This window comes from Tauraco erythrolophus, chromosome 20, assembly GCF_009769465.1.
Source record: "Tauraco erythrolophus isolate bTauEry1 chromosome 20, bTauEry1.pri, whole genome shotgun sequence".
Classification (NCBI taxonomy): Eukaryota; Metazoa; Chordata; class Aves; order Musophagiformes; family Musophagidae; genus Tauraco; species Tauraco erythrolophus.
The window spans coordinates 14,158,323-14,175,524 of record NC_141484.1 but is presented as its reverse complement, the minus strand read 5'-3'; the positions used below and the strand labels follow the sequence as shown (position 1 = coordinate 14,175,524).

The 17,202-nt window shown below is 46.7% G+C and overlaps 1 pseudogene; it reads left to right on the top strand.

The window, feature by feature from the left end:
* Nucleotides 1–16,742, top strand: part of LOC147527373 (uncharacterized) — a 29,170-nt pseudogene extending 12,428 nt beyond the window's left edge.
* Nucleotides 16,743–17,202: the final 460 nt, after the last annotated feature.

The window sequence follows — 17,202 nt, the reverse complement described above, 5'->3', positions numbered from 1 at the left end:
AGAATGTGGGGCCCCTCTGGAAGGATACAGGTGACCTGGTTACTGAGGACGTGGAGAAGGCTGAAATATTCAACAATTTTTTTGCCTCAGTCTTCATTGGCAACCACACCACCCAAATCACAGAGGATGTTGACTGGGTCCGAGAGAGTGAAGAACCACTCAGGCTAGGAGTAGATCAGGTCCGGGAACACCTAAAGAACCTGAAGGTGCACAAGTCCATAGGACCTGATGAGATACATCCACAGGAACTGGTGGCTGAAGTTGCTAGGGCACTAGCCAACATATTTGAGAGGTCCTGGCAGTCTGGTGAGGTTCCTACAGATTCGATAAGGGCTAACATAACCCTCATCTTTATAAAGGGACCAAGGACAATCCGGGGAACTACAGACCAGTCAGCCTTACCTCTGTGCCAGCTAAAATCATGGAACAGATTCTCCTGGTAGCTGTACTAAGGCACATAAAAAATAACAAAGTGGTTGATGACAGCCAACATGGCTTCACTAGGGGCAAGTCATGCCTGACTAATTTAGTGACCTTCTACGACAAAGCTACAGCACTGGTTGACGTGGGTAAAGCAACGGATGTCGTTTTCCTGGACTCGTGCAAGGCGTTTGACACTGTCCCACATGACATCCTTGTCTCTAAAATGGAGAGACACGGATTTGACAGACGGACCACTGTGGAAGGATTCCTGAAAATCAACGGACACATGAACAATCCAGCCTTCTCTGAGAACACCTGCTGGGACATAATGGAACTGCAGAAGACGTGAACAGTCCTTGGATACGACCCCAGAATGACATTGCTTCTTTCTTTCAGTTTTCTGCTGAGGATCATGGATAACCTTATATGGACATAAACTGCAAAATAATCACTCATATACAAGAGGCTGAGCTATTGCGTGTATTGTAGCCAATCACAAGTAGTCAAGCCTTGTTTAGAAAATTATAAATTGCATTGAATGTAAGCCATTAAAGGTTCACTTGTTTGATCACATTGATCGCATCAAGTGTCCTCACTCCTCCCCCGCAGACCACTCAGTAGATAAAGAACTGGCTGGCTGGTCGCACTCAAAGAGTTGTGGTCAATGGTTCAATGTCTACATGGAGACCAGTGTCAAGCAGTGCTCCTCAGGGGTCTGTTCTGGGTCCAGTGCTGTTCAACATCTTTGTCAGCGACATGGATGACGGCATTGAGTGCACCCTCAGTAACTTTGCCGATGACACCAAGTTGTGTGGTGCCGCGGACTCACTTGAGGGAAGAGATGCCATCCAGAGGGACCTTGATAGGCTTGAGAAATGGGCCAGTGCCAACTGCATGAGCTTCAACAAGTCAAAATGCAAGGTCCTTCACCTGGGTCGGACCAATCCTAGGCACAAATACAAACTGGGCACAGAGTGGGTTGAGAGTAGCCCTGAAGAGAAGGATTTGGGGGTGTTTATAGATGAGAAGCTCAACATGAGCCGGCAGTACGCTCATGCAGCCCAGGCGACCAACCGCATTCTGGGATGTATCAAGAGAAGCGTGGTCAACAGGTCAAGAGAGGTGATTCTCCCCCTTTACTTTGCTCTTGTGAGACCCCATCTCAAATACTGCGTCCAGTTCTGGTGTCCCCACCATAAGAGAGACATAGATTTGTTGGAGCTTGTTCAGAGGAGGGCCACAAAGATGATCCAGGGGCTGGAGCACCTCTGCTACGAGGACAGGTTGCAGGAGCTGGGTTTGTTCAGCCTTGAAAAGAGAAGACTTTGTGGAGACTTAATAGCAGCCTTCCAATACTTGAAGGGCACATACAGGAAGGCCGGGGAGGGACTTTTTACAAGAGTGTCCACTGATAGGACAAGGGGAAATGGGTTTAAGTTGAAGGAGAAAAGATTTAGATTAGCTCTTAGGGAGAAATTCTTCAGTACGAGGGTGGTGAGACTTTGGAATAGATTGCCTAGAGAAGTTGTGGATGCCCCTCCCTGGAGGTGTTCAAGGCCAGGTTGGACGGAGCCTTGAGTAGCCTGGTCTAGTTGAGAGGCATCCCTGCCCATGACAGGGACGTTGGATTAGATGATCTCTCAGGTCCCTTCCAGCCTATGCCATTCTGTGATTCTTTGATTCTATAATTGTAAGGGCTGTTGCAGTTTTGACAGATCTGTAGTGACAGTGGCCAGCTTGTTCATTATTACTTCTGAGTCTATGGTATTCAGAACTCCCAACCCTGTTCCTAACAGCCCCGTCAGGTCTCTTGGTTTTTGAGAAATACCCTTCCTCTTTCTTAGCCAAGTAGTCCATCCTTCATAGGAGGTTCGTAAGAAAGGAGAACACAACGGTTGGATTTCAGAAATGTTAATTTGCATTGATAACCCTTTTGAGAGACCATTCTGGGTTGAATAACACTTGCTGCTGTCCTGTGTTTCTCATTACATACAGACCAATTTCATAAATTTTGGGTTCGAGCTTAGGTGCTGGCATAGGTCGTGTGATAGACATATCTTTTTTATGATGTGTAACTATTGCAACGGGCATTGTTGTAACGGGCCCAGCTATGGCATTTATTTTAAATTTGAATGAGAGTCCAATAGCACTATCGGCCCAGAGACAAACCACTTCAGTGGTTTGTACTAGTGTGAAATTATGCCAACAATCTAATTCTTCAGAAGCACAGATCTTTGTGCTTTTATTTATGGGAGTAATTGAGATAGCAATTTGGGATGCCTTTTGATGGGTGGAGCCATTAATCATTCGGCATCCTACTTTGATTTTTTTCTCCTACATTTCCTTGAAGTTGGTAAATTCCCTTTGTATCCCTAGTCCATTGTTTTAAATATTTTTGACTTCCATACACAACCACGGTAGATAGATTTAAACCTTCTCGAGCAGAGTATTTCCCCATCAATCCAGTATACCTAATATGGGCTTGAGACCAAGGCCACTCAGTATCATTCTGGCTATAAGTGCTTTCCCACCCCTGAATTATAATTATGATCATGAGAAAAGTAATTTCCCTGGTTGGACTTGCGTGACCTTCCATGGAGATCTATGGGCTTTCTTTACTCCGGTGTGATGAATCCAGGCATTCTGCTCCTTGATCTTGATTGCTGTGTAGGAGGTGAGGAGTACTTGGAATCGTCCTTCCCACTGTAGTTTCAACGTTCTTTCTGCAAGAGACTTGACATATACAAAATCTCCAGGTTGTATACTGTCACTGTATGTCGCTGTTGAGACGGACACAACATACACAGGTTCAAGCAGTATTGATTTATTATATAATTAATTCCATCCCCTCTTGCAGGTTCCAGCAAACCTTTATACTAATTCTAACAGTGCATGCAACACAAACAATTAGGTGACTGGTTAACTACAGCTGTTCACGCGCCTCAGCCTAATACATGACTGGTGATCACGCGCTCTACATAGCTCAAGCTAAATGCATTACATCAGACAATTAGTGCAAAAACACAGTCCAGTTTCTTATCATACAGTTCCTCCTTATTTTACGGTTCCCTGGCTCTCCCAGCACCTGCAAGTTTTTTTCCACTTCTGTTCAGGGAGTTTTCAGATCTGCGGGGGTGCACAGCAATCTCTCCAAGGTCAGTTTCTTCATCTTCTGTCCTGGGATCCGTGGAGCAGCTGTAGTTCCCACGGTATACATAATAATGTATAGGTCCATCTAGACCTCTGCTTCAAGTTCCAAATACATGTTTTTCAATTTTTCTGAGCTGTTTGCTCAATGCCACCATAAAGGAAGTCATAATTTCTTCACCAATTTTTGAAGACACCCCCTTTTGTATTCCATAAGGCCACCCATATAAAATTTCTAATGGTCTCAGCCCTTCTTTTGCTCTGGGTCTAGTTCGTGTTCATAAAATTGCCAGAGACAAAGATTGGGGCCAAGTCAAATTAGTTTCCTGACCCAATTTGATAATTTGTTGTTTAATCAAATGATTTATTTTCTCTACTTGACCGCTCGATTGTGGCCGATATGGAGTATGTAATTGCCAATCTATTCCTAGATGGCGACTAATTTGTTGCACTACCTTAGAGATAAAGTGTGGTCGTCTGTCTGAGGATATTACTGCCAGCACTCCAAACCTGGGTATTTTTTCTTGGAGTAATACTTTGGTTACTTCTTGAGCTTTAGCTGTTCTACACGGAAAGGCTTCTGGCCAGCCTGAAAAGGTATTGGTGAGTACAAGCAAATATCGATACCCCCTTTTTCTAGGAAGTTCCGAGAAATCAATTTGCCAATGTTGTCCTGGAGCATTCCCTTTCCCAATTTGGCCCATTTCTGGCTGTGCAGTGGTCTTTGGCTTAGTCTGGAGGCAGAGATCACATTGCTGAGTTACTTGTCTGACAGCGGTATAGCCACTATACTTTTGATAAGATATTTGTAAAATGCTTCCGCCCCCCCACAATGGCCTTTCTTGTGTTCTTCTCGGACTAATGGCCAAACCATATAGAAAGAACTATAAGCTTTCTGTGTGGTGTCATGGCCCACCCATCCTCATTATATGTTCTTTCTAGATCTGTAATGAGTTTACGGTCATCTTTTGTATACTCTGGCTTACCTTCTAAAGATATGCATCCGTCGGGGATTAGTGCCCCTTCTACCTTTATCTCTTTGCTAGCAGCTTGTTTTGCCTCTCTATCTGCCAGTTCATTCCCTCTTTCCAATTCTGTTCTCACCTTCTGGTGTGCCCTGATGTGCATAATTGCCATTCTTTCAGGAAGTTGTACTGCATTTAAAAGTTTTAAAATCTCTTCCGTATGCTTGATAGTTTTCCCTGGGAATTTAGCAGTCCCCTCTCTTCCCATAATGCTCCGCGGGCATGTACAACTCCAAAGGCATCTTAAAAATCAGTCCAAATATTCACAACTTTTCCTTGAGCTCTTTCTAGAGCTCGAGTCAGGGCTATGATTTTGGCTTTCTGTGCTGAGGTGTCAGCTGGTAATGGTCCCGATTCTGTTACCGTTTCAGAAGTGGTGACAGCGTATCCCGAATGTTGCATTCCACTCATAACATAACTGCTTCCCTCTGTGAACCAGTGTTCTACCCCCTCCGTGGGGGCATCTTTGAGGTCAGCGCGGCTGGAGTGCGTGGCCTCAATTGTTTCGAGACTGTCATGATCCACTGGTTCTCCAGTGTTCCCACTGAGAAACGAAGCTGGGTTAACAATGTTAGCAGTCATAATTTCAACATCATCCTGTTCGACCATGATGGCTTGATACCTCAGGAACGTCTGTGGGGAGAGCCAATGACCCTCTTTTGCTTCAAGGACTGCAGATACTGTGTGGGACACGAGAACAGTCATTTTCTGGCCCAAGGTAAACTTCCGGGCCTCTTGGATATTCGGGATGACTGCTGCCACTGCTCTCAGGCAACTGGGCCATCCTTTTGCAGTGGCATCCAGTTGTTTGGAGAAGTACGCCACAGCTCGTCTGTATGGTCCCAGGTCCTGTGACAGTATCGCTAATGCTATTCCCTGCTTCTCGTGGGAAAATAAGAAAAATGGTTTACTCACATCAGGGAGTCCCAATGCTGGCGCTGACATCAGGGCGTTTTTCAGCTGATGGAATGCCTGGTTCGATTCCGTATCCCACTGGACGTGCTTTTGGCTGGATGTTACTAAAGAATACAGTGGTTTAACAAACAAGCCATAGTTGTATATGCAGAGCCGACACCACCCTGTCATTCCCAAGAAAGTTGGTAGCTCTTTCACAGTCTGTGGTCGGGGGAGGTCTGGCATATGGCTTCTTTCCGGGCTTGTCTCAGGAAACGCTGACCAGCACTAATTTCATACCCAAGGTATGTAACTTGTTGTAATGTCACTTGTGACTTTTTCTGAGAAACCCGGTACCCCTGGAGCCCAAGAAAATTTAGTAAACTTACAGTCCAGACAATGCATGATTCTCTGGTCTTGGTCACAATAAGGTCCAGGTTTTTCCTAGTTGGTTCCCGAAGATCATAGGGCTGTTCTTAAAACCTTGTGGCAACACCATCCAAGTGAGCTGGGTCTTTCAGCCACTCTTGGGATTTTCCCATTCAAAAGCAAAAATTTTCTGACTGGCTTCATGGAGAGGGAGGCAAAAGAAGGCACCTTTTAAATCTAAAACTGCAAACCAAGTCAAATCAGGAGTCAGGGTGGTTAACAGGGTATATGGATTAGTAACCACGGGGTATAGATCTTCTGTTATTTTGTTGATGGCTCTCAGATCTTGAACTATCCTATAGGTGCCGTCTGGTTTTTGTACTGGGAGGACAGGAGTATTAAACTCCAATTCACATTCTCTTAATAAACCAAACTCTAGGAATCGTTCTATGATTGGATGAATCCCTTCCCTATCTTCGTTTTTTAGTGGGTATTGTTTAATTCTTACTGCTCTGTGTTCATGTTTCAAATTTATTACCACTGGCTGGGCATTTCTGGCACGTCCTGGAACATAGTTGCCCAAACCCCGGGATATACCTGGTCGGTGATTTCCACGTTGATTTCTCCTTCTGTGGGAACACTAACTAGAAGCAAGCTCATTGTTTGTACATACTGATCATCATTTACCTCCAGAGTAATTTCACCTTTTTTTGAATTTTATCGTGGCTCCCAATTGTTCTAATAGATCTCTTCCCAAAAGGGCTTTTGGGGAGTTCGGCATATACAAGAATTTATGAATGCCCACTTGCTTACCCAGTTTGCATTTTAAAGGTTCAAAAAAGTAAGCCTTTTCACTCTGGCCAGTTGCTCCTTTTACTACAATGTAATCATTTCCTAAAGGAATCAAGGCCTGATTTAAAACTGAATGCGTTGCCCCCGTATCTATTAAAATTCCATTTCCTTTTGTTCCTCCCCTAGCCTCATTACAACCAGTGGATCTGCTAGTCAATCTTCTTTTACATGTGCAATCACTTTTCCTTGGCTATTGTGCCACCTGGCGTTCCCTTGGCGCTGTCGTTCTGGACACTCCTTTTTCCAGTGACCGGTCTTTTACATATAGCACATTGATCTCTGCCAAGAGGGGCTGGTCGATGCTTGAGTTTAGGTTTGGGTTTCCATTCCCCGTCCTCTCTGACCACTGCTATCAGTCTCCTTTGGTTGCGCTTGTAGTTGTTTTCTCTATTAATATATACCCTCCATGCTACTTCTAATAATACTTCTAAATTCCTGTGATCTGGGGGACGTATCTTTTGTAATTTGCACCTAATATCTCCTTGTGCCTGCCCTAAAAACAGGGATACCAATTGCTGTATCCCTTCTGATTCAAGACCCCTCGGTGTATTTCGGCGCATTACATCTCTCAGTCTATCTATCACCTCTGATGGTGATTTAGAGGCATCTTGTTTGATTGCATATAGCCTTGCCCAATATATGGTTTTGAGAATAGCTGTCTCCATTCCTTTTAAAATCCACTCCCAATATGCCCATAACCTGTCCACAGCAGCTGATTGATTTGGATCCCACTTTGGATCTTGCAAGGGGAAATATTCTTTAACATCCACCCCTTGTGCCTCATAGTGATCTTTTGCAAGATCCCTGGCAGTTTTTATGACTAATTGTTTCTCTGTTACAGTTAAGCAGTCTATCATTAATTGCATACCATCCCAATCAGGGTTGTGCTGCTTTATTATAAGTTTAAGAATCTGAGTAGTATACAGTATCCCCGAGCAGCTTCTTTCCATTCTTTCGGTTCAGTACAAGAAAATGGTACTTTAATCCTTCTTGTTTCCACCTCTGGTCCTATGGCTTCCTGGAGGGCGCTTGTATAATTTGTGCTGCCGGCTGCTCCACCTGTTCTACTTTTATGGTCTGTTTCTGCCCAGTACGAGAGGATATTGGGCTATCAGGAGGAGGAGGAGAAGGAGGAGGAGGAGCAGGAGGTCTCTGTGACCAAGGAGGGAGCTTAAAAATATCAGTCAGATCTTGTTCTGATTTTTCTACGTGGATTTTGCTTATTCTGGTGCACCTCTGTCCAATACTACAGACAGAACAACATCTCTTTAACTTAAAATTTTTGTTCCCCTTTCTATTTTCTTTTTCTAATGCTAAAACCATAGGATCTTGTGGGCGCGGTCTCAGTCCGCTTTTTGCCATTCAGGGTTGTCTCAGAGAACAAAGAACATATCTGCGTATTTAACTTCATCCCCTTTTTCTTCCCTTCTTAGGAACAACATTAATTGTAGAAGCGTATCATAATTTAGTGTTCCACCCTCACTGGGCCATTTAGCTTCATTTTCTAGCTTACAAAGTGGCCACCATTGGCTGCAATATTTGATTAGTTACTTTGTATTCTCCGTACTCCCTGGTCCCACTATATCATTCCAGTGCTTCAGTATGCACTCCAGGGGGGTATTTTCATAGGGTTTACTTTTTCCTCCCTCCATTTTACTTCTAACTGCACCCTAATATTCTGTCTATTGCTCGTGCAAATAATAATACAATTTTTGTTTGCCACACGCTTCGTTCGTCTCCGTCCGCTCTCCTCGCGGAGAACACAGAACCGCGGATCAGAACTCCGCAGTCGCCCCGCAGCCAGGCTGCGTCTCACTCGCTTACACACTCACTCAGTGATTAATCACACAATCACACATTGCAGGGCTGGCCCAGCAAACTTATACAAAAATCAAAGGCCTTATCACATGCGCTGATGTTAGATGGTATAAACTTTGAATGGTATAAACTTTACGAAATACACGGTACCAGATTTTACAATAGATAGCAGTATATAGAGATTTCATATCGTCCGCCCCTGCTTTCTGACACCTCTCACCCTTTTCGGGGTGCAGGGCCAGGTGCGGCTGGAATGAAATATCCTCTCTTGTTACTTACACAGAACATGGAACAACAGGAACAACAGAACATTTGCACAGCAGATAACAGACAATTACCAACCCAGCTATTGACCCTCCTGCAGCTGCCAATATTCCATAAGCCATATGACTGTGAGGTTGCGCTACTTACCCACCCCTCTGTGTTGGGCTCAGTGTTCGGGCGTCCGAGTGAAGCGGCGAAACGGCATCTCGCCCTTCAGGGAAGTAGCGGCAGCCTCGGAGTTTGCTCCATCCGCTCGCAAGATCGCTAGTGGCCTGCCAGTCTCTAGTTCTTGCTGGCCCAGTCTCCAGATCTGAATTCCAGCTCACCGGTCTCTGGTCCTCTAAGGCAGCAAACTCCCCAGGGCCCTTACCTTACCACAGGCCACCCTGCCCTGCCCAGCGACAACGCTGCACGCCAGACATCTCCACGCATTTTACCAGCAGCCCCACATGCCGGACGTCTCCGCACATTTCTTACCCGAACGTACATTTGTCCGCGGCTCAGGAAGTCCTTGTCTGCCTCTGGGTAATCGGCTGGGAGAGGAGGCTCCTCCGAGGAAAATTCTCTGGGCACGCCCAGGAGTGTCCGCTCCGCAGTCGGTTCCTCAGTCGAGCAGAGAGTCTCCTGCCTGGCTCGCCAAAACTGACGTGCAGAAATCGACTCCACAACTTGGAAAGTTGCACAGTCGGTGTGTTTATTGCAGCGCTGGGTGCACGGGGGATCGCTCCACCACAAATGTGCACACCCGTCATAGCAGTTTTTCTTGTATTTATACCGACATACTCATAACCCCCTCCCCGAAAGGGCAGTCTCTCCCAGGAGATCATTTCCATAGCCCCCGCCTCAGGCTCCTCCTCGACATGCCTCCTGGTGGTCGTGGGCAGGGGTCTTCAGGATGAAGGCCGTAGGTTTTCCTCACTGTGTATTTTTCAATTCTTCCCTAGAATTCCTGTTTTGGCTGAGCTTGCAGAGCCAAACCGGTTCCAGCCTGGCCTGGCCTTGAGTGGACACCTGGTTGTCTCCTACTTGTTATTGTTTGAAGGCAAATGTCAGTTCTTGTTAGTCCTTATCTCTCCTCTTTGGCTTTTCTTCCTCCCTACGGGTCACGAGTTACAACCTTGCTAGCATTTGTTTTGTCTCTCTTACCGGCATTCTTTTCGGGTAGTTAGTGTTCCAAAGCAGGGATTAGTATTTGATAACTTCCAACACTTCAAAGAGCTATTTCACAGAGCTATGTAATCTTAGGCCTATTCTTATACCTATCTGTTGCTCACCAGCCTGGGCTGCAGCACCAAGGATGCTGTTGCATCCTCCGCAGCCAGGAGGAAATGGCCTGCCTCTTGTAGGCAGGATAGGTACCTTGAGTTGAGTAGTTAATTAGTAGTTCATTATCTCAACTCAGTCCAGCTGGGTAAGAATGATTGATGCCATAATTCCCCCTTTTTGTTTTAGTATTTTTTGTTTTCACAAAGGCTTTATGGGTGAGCAGAGACCCGGCCCATTCATCCAACTCCAGCACGCTTCCCTCCCGCGAATACCACGTCGGGGCTTGCGGCTTTACCTTCTTCTCCGAAGGACTCTCGCTCGAGCTCCCGGCTCCGGCTCTGGCTCCGGCTCTTTTGGCTCGGGCTCCTTTGCAGCCAGGGCTCTCGGCTCGGCGAGAGAGTCGGGGCTTCCCAGGGTCTCACGGATGTATCACGTCGGGGTCACCAGTTGTTGCTCACCAGCCTGGGCTGCGGCACCAAGGACGCTATAGCATCCTCCGCAGCCAGGAGGAAATGGCCTGCCTCTTGTGGGCAGGGTCGGTACCTTGAGTTGATTACTTAATTAGTTAGTTCATTATCTCAACTCAATCCAGCTGGGCTAATAATGACTGGTTGCCATACCTATCCATAGAAATAACAGCTAATATAGTTTTATATGGTCTTATGCCTACACCTATACCTATCCCCCTATCAGTGGGAGAGACTTCAGAAGTGACTGACAGCTCAGCTGGGAGGTTACCGCCTGTGGCTCAGCCGAGAAAAAGAGTGCTGAAACCTGCTCGTTTAGTGGAGCCGGACTCCCTGGGAACGTACATATCCCCTGCAGAGCAGCTAAAGGTGGCAGAAAAATCCTCAGGAACGTATGTGTCCCCTGCAGAACAGCTAAAAGCAGCGGAAAAATTTACACCCTACAAGTTGCCTTGGCAGCAGCTACAAGAGGCAAAAGAAAAATATGCAGCTTCTAAGGTTGAAACATGCTCTCTCCCTTCTCCATTGAATTCCTCTGATATTGAGGAGACAGAGGACGAACAAATACAGGATCAGGTATATCCCCCTTTACCGGAGAGTGACGGGGAGGATGATCCTATGAGAGATTTTGCTGAGATGCCCACTATTTCTGCAAAGCGGGCGGGAAAACAGGGGGGTCTACCGTGTCAGCCTCCCTTATCCCGGTCATGGGAGCTGCCACCTGCTACAGTGATGGTTCAGCCACAGAATGCAATACGTTTTTGGGATGTGGTTAGGAAAAAAGCAATGGAGGTTGGAGACTGGGGACTTGACCAAAGCACTGGGGGCACTGGTAAATAAGAATCCGCCTGTGATGGAAATAGAGGAGGACCTAGTGCATTCCCTGTGGAGTTAGCCCTCCTGGGTTCTAATCAGCCCAATAAACACGTGGGATGGTCATGGAAGGTTATACAGCACAGATCTGTGCTATGGTATCTACTGCAACATCACCAGTAACCATTACTAAAGAGACTTGAATTGCTCAACTTATGCCTTTTGTGAGTTGTGTTCCTAGAACAGAGCAGACTGTTCACAGCAACAACAGATTTGGATCTACGGGGAAACCATCCGGTTTTTGGTCCCAGACTGTCACCAACAAGAGACCACAAATGATTTGCACACTTACTTGCACACTTTGATCATGCAACCCCATCGCAGATAAAACTAATGGGTTTGTTGGATACAGGAGCTGATGTCACCATCATCGCGCAACATGACTGGCCTCATACCTGGCCTTTAGTGTCAAATAATATGGGAGTAATGGGTCTTGGGGGGGGTTGCTAATAGTTTTATGGCCGCCAAGCCTGTCCTTATTAGTAACCCTGAGGGACAGAAGGCCACTATTAGATCATATGTGACCACAGCGCCCTTGAATTTGTGGGGGAGGGACTGTCTTGGACAATGGGGGTGAAAATTACAACGGATTTTTAATAGGGGTCACTGTGCTGCAGGGCGTAACACAGCCCACACTGGCATTAACATGGTTAACAGAAAAGCCTGTTTGGGTGGACCAGTGGCCCCTCAATCAAGAAAAACTCACAGCCCTGCACCTTCTGGTTAAAGAGCAATTGGCTGCAGGACATATAGAAGCCTCTCACAGCCCTTGGAACACGCCTGTGTTTGTGATCAAAAAGAAATCAGGAAAATGGCATTTGTTGCATGATTTAAGAAAGATCAATGAGGTGATGGCAACAATGGGGGTCTTGCAACCAGGGCTGCCCTCACCAACTATGATTCCAATGCAATGGGAAATTGTAGTCATGGATTTAAAGGATTGTTTTTTTACTATTCCTCTTGCTAACCAGGACATGGAGAAATTTGCATTCACATGCCTTCAGTGAATAACAGTGAACCAGCCAAAAGGTCTCATTGGAAAGTTTTACCACAAGGTATGAAAAATTCACCCACTATTTGTCAGTGGTTTGTAGCGAAAGCCTTGAGCCCTGTTGGAGCTGCGTTTCCATCAGGGTATTGTTATCACTACATGGATGACATCTTTCTAGCCGCGCCTTCGCAGGTAATGCTGGCTGAAATGGAGGCTGAAGCACGAAAGTCATTACAATACCATGGATTGGTGACTGCCCCAGAAAAAGTGCAACCAGCAGCCATGGTTGTACCTGGGTATGAAGGTGTTAGATCAAACGGTAATGCCACAACCAATTCAGTTGCAAATAGACGTAAAAACCCTGAATGATGTGCAAAAACTAGCAGGGATGATTAACTGGGTCCGACCTTATTTGGGGTTGACGTCTTCCAAATTACAACCACTTTTGGAGTTGTTAAAAGGGAACATTTCTGCACCATGAGTTCTAACTCCGAATCAAAACAAGTAATTGAAGAGGTGGAACAGGCAATCATGCAAAAACATGTATGGAGAATTGATTTAACTGTATCAGTGCACGTGTTTGTTCTGATAGATGATCTGACACATTTGCAATGCTTGCACAATGGAATTCTGATTGGCAAGTGTCGTGGTTTTAGGCCGATCCAGCAACTAAAACTCACACAGTTGCTCCTTCTCCAGTAAAGTGGAGAGGAGAAAATTATAATAAAAAAAAAAAAAATAAAGGGACTGAGGGTTGAGACAAGAACAGAGGGAACACCCACCAACCACGGTCCCAGGCAAAACAGACTTGGCTTTCTCAAACCAAAAGAGTTTATTAATGGTTACTTAAAAGGACAAAGGGAAACAAAACCGGTTACTTGAGAGGATAAAAAGAAACAAAGCCAGATCTTAAAACCGACACCTTCCTTCCCACAGCCCCCCCCTTTCCTTTTCCTCCCGGCTCTACCTCCTCCCCCCAGCAGCACAGGGGGCAGGGACTGGGGGAGTGCAGGTCAGTTCATTCCGTGCTGTTACTGCTGCTTCTTTCTTAAAGGAGAAGGAGTCCTTACACCCTTTCCCCCTGCTCCAGTGGATCCCCTACCCACGAGGAAAAATCCACAAACTTCTCCAGCGTGAGTCCAGCCCACAGGATGCAATCCTTCCCCACGGTTGCCCCAGTGTGGGCTTTAGCACAGTCTTGGATTCTTAGGGAGTTGTAGCCACTTGCTCCAGCGTGGGTCGTCACGCAGACTCCAGATGCCTCTCTACCTTGTCGTGCACCCCAACACAACCGTCCTCAGGCTCAGGCATCTTCTCCCCACGGGCTGCGAGTGGGTCTCTGCTCCACCGAGGCCGTCCTGGTTGCAGGGGGGCTGCCTGCCATCTCACCACCAGCTGCAGGGCAAACTTCTCCCACTCCATCCTCACTGACCTGCTGTCGATGCGGCTGTTTCTCTCAGATCTCAGTCCTCTCCGGGTGAACTCAGCCCAGTGGGCACCCCGGGAGTGGGGTGCCCCCGAGTTCCCCAGCTGGCTCCGCCGCCGCCATTCTCCGTGGGCGGCGCCGGCCCGACGCAGGCAGCCGCCCGGCCGGGAGCCAGGGAGCGGGGGCAGTGCCCTCCTCCCTTCTCTGCTCGATCCTGGGCGAAGCACCTTTTCCGGTTCCTTTGTCCCGACTTAAATAGGGCAATTCGCAGAGGCGCCCTATTGGCTCAACCCCGAGGGGGATGGGAATCTGATCTGGTGGCCAGAACCAAGTCTAACCCGGTTCCAAAACCAGGGAAGTTGCAGGGAGCAAAGCCCCTCTCCTGCCACCAGAACCCCCACCCCCCAACATCAAACCATGACAGCAAGATTCCTTGCATGTTTTGGAATGGGCCTTTCTGCCCTTTAAAACTAAGAAAACTGCTCCTGGCCTTTTTGAACTTTTAGCTCAAATTATTATGAAAACTAAAGCTCGTTGTGTGGAATTGTTGGCAAGAGATGCTGAGAACATTGTGATACCGGTACAAAGTGGATATTTTGAAGGGTGCCTTGCCAACAGTTCAGCACTTCAAGCAGCAATGACAAATTATACAGGTCAAATTAGTTATCACCTGCCCTCACAGCCATTAATAAAAATGGGTGGCCAGATTTGATTGCCACAAAAGCAATTAAGCCAATCTGACCCTGTGCCTGGTCCCACGGTGTTCACTGACGGTTCAGGAAAAACAGGAAAGGCTGCCATTGCCTGGTATGATGGACATCAATGGCAGAACAGAGTGGAACACCAGGAAGGCTCTCCTCAGATTGTTGAATTGAGAGCCATGACTATGGTATTTCAATAATTTTCTTCTCCTGTTAACGTTGTTACTGATTCGGCCTAAGTGGCTGGGTTAGTGCAACGGTTAGACAAGGCTGTCCTTGGCCATGTCACTCAGGAAAAATTTTCTGGAATTTTAAAACTATTATGGACTGAAATTCAAAAGTGACACTCTCCTTATTAAGTATTACATATTAAGAGTCATACAACCCTTCCTCTTTTTTTGGTGGAAGGAAATGCAAGAGCAGATGCACTAGTATCAGCTGTAGCAATGGGACCCACTCCAAATATTAAACAACAAGCTATTGCTTCTCATCAATTTTTTCATCAGAGTTGTCGTGCCCTGAGATGACAATTTTGCTTGTCCAATGCTGAGGCTCGTGCTATTGTTGCTGCATGTCCTGACTGCCAAGGCCAACATGTCCCTCACTACTATGGGACCAACCCTAGAGGGTTGTGGGCCCTCCAGATCTGGCAAACAGATGTTACTCATATTGCTGAATTCGGCAGATAAAGATTTGTTCATGTATCTATTGACACGTTTTCCTCGGTCATCATGGGTACTGCTCACGTGGGAGAAACTGCCAAAGATGCCATTCGCCATTGGCAACGGGCTTTTTCTACTGCTGGAGTCCTGCATCAGATAAGAACGGATAATGGTCCAGCTTATGTATCTCAAAAGGTTAATTCATTTTTACAGCTGTGGGGTGTGACTCATGTTACTGGTATCCCTCATTCTCCCACTGGACAAGGTATTGTCAAAGGTGCTCATGGCACATTGAAACGGCTTCTGCAAAAACAAAAAGGGGGAATGGCAGGGGACCCTCCAGAGGCTCAATTGAACAAAGCTATGTATGTCTTGAATTTCTTACAGGTTTCTGATGATTCTCAGGAACCCCCGATAATACATACTTTTGGCTTATTAACCACCACCTGTGGGATGTCCCCAGGAGTCAAGGTTAGGGTTTGGGATCTACAGACAGGTCCGTGGTCTGAACCCTGTGATCTGATAACCTGGGCACGAGGGTATGCTTGTGTATCGACAGATGGTGGCCCCCCGTGGGTTCCTGCTCGTTGTGTCCGGTCTGTGGTAGAAAGTTTACCTCGTTGAAGGATGGACGATCCCGCAACCAAAGCAGAATGTATGGGTAACCTTGGCAAATGTAATGCAGCAGGAAACTCTATGCCTTTCTGTTGTGAACCCTGAAAACCCTTTCTCTACCTGTTTGGTGGGGCTGCCCTTGGACGTGTGGCCATGTCCGATTACACCAGGACCCTGTAATAGGTCTGCTCCCTCAGTGAATGTTGGTAACTGGGATGCGGTGCATGCACATTGCCTCAAGTAACACAGGAACCACAGGAACTGGAGCTATTGGGATCTGTTGTTACGGGTGCTTGTGTAATGTTTAACTATACATATAATACCGCAAGGACGGGTCAAAATGTGAATGCCATGTTACCTGTCCATAGAAACGCTACTGCTTGGTGTAACTAACACTTCTACTAACGTTTCAAGGTCCTTTAACATGCCAGTTGCTTTGCCTGAAGGAATATTTTTGATTTGTGGGGATAGAGCATGGGGTGGGCTTCCATCGAAACTCAGCGGTGGACCATGAAGCCTTGGAAGGCTTACGTTGCCAACTCCCAACCTCACGATGATTCACAATAAAAAGGAGCGAGTAAAACGAAATAGCCATTAATTTGAATTTGGTTGTGATGACCAGGTCACCTTTTGGGGGCCTGGAGAAATTACAGCAGCATCAGCATTAGCACCTGGGGTTGCAGCAGCAGCGGCCTTAAGGAAGTTAACAAATCCGGGATGTTGGCTGAGTGAGCAAACCAGTGCTACACCAACAGCACTGAGCGATTTATTAACTGGTGTTGGAAGTGTTGGGCATGCTACACTGCAAAATAGAGCTGCGATTGATTTGTTATTGTTGGTGCAGGGACATGGAGGCGAAGATTTTGAAGGAATGTGCTGTATGAATACACAGGAGCATACTGCTCCTGAAAGATGGAGTTGCAAGCAGATGGTGGATGGGACTGGCTGAATAAATTGTTCAGGAGACATCCTTCGAGACCCATTCTACACTTGCCTAGACCCCTCCTAGAGCCCCCAGACCCTTCCTAAAGACTCCCACATTTGTCCAGATGCATTCTACACTGTCTCAGGCCTATCTTGGAGCCCCCAGACCCATTCTAGAGACCTCCAGATCCCCCCAGACCCATTCTACAACCTTCCAGGCCTATCCTAGAGCCCCAAGACCACTCATAAAGCTTCCAAACCCATCCTGAAGACCCTCACATACCCCAGACCCCTCCTAGAAGCTCCAGATTCATCCTAGAGACACCAAGATCCCCTCAGACCCATTCTAGACCTCATCAGGTCCCTCCTAGAGCCTCCAGACCCCTCCTAGACACCCCCAGATCTACTCAGACCAATTATACAATTGCCCAGGCCTATCCAAGAGCCCCCAAATCCCTCCTCACAGTGCTCAGACCCATCCTAAA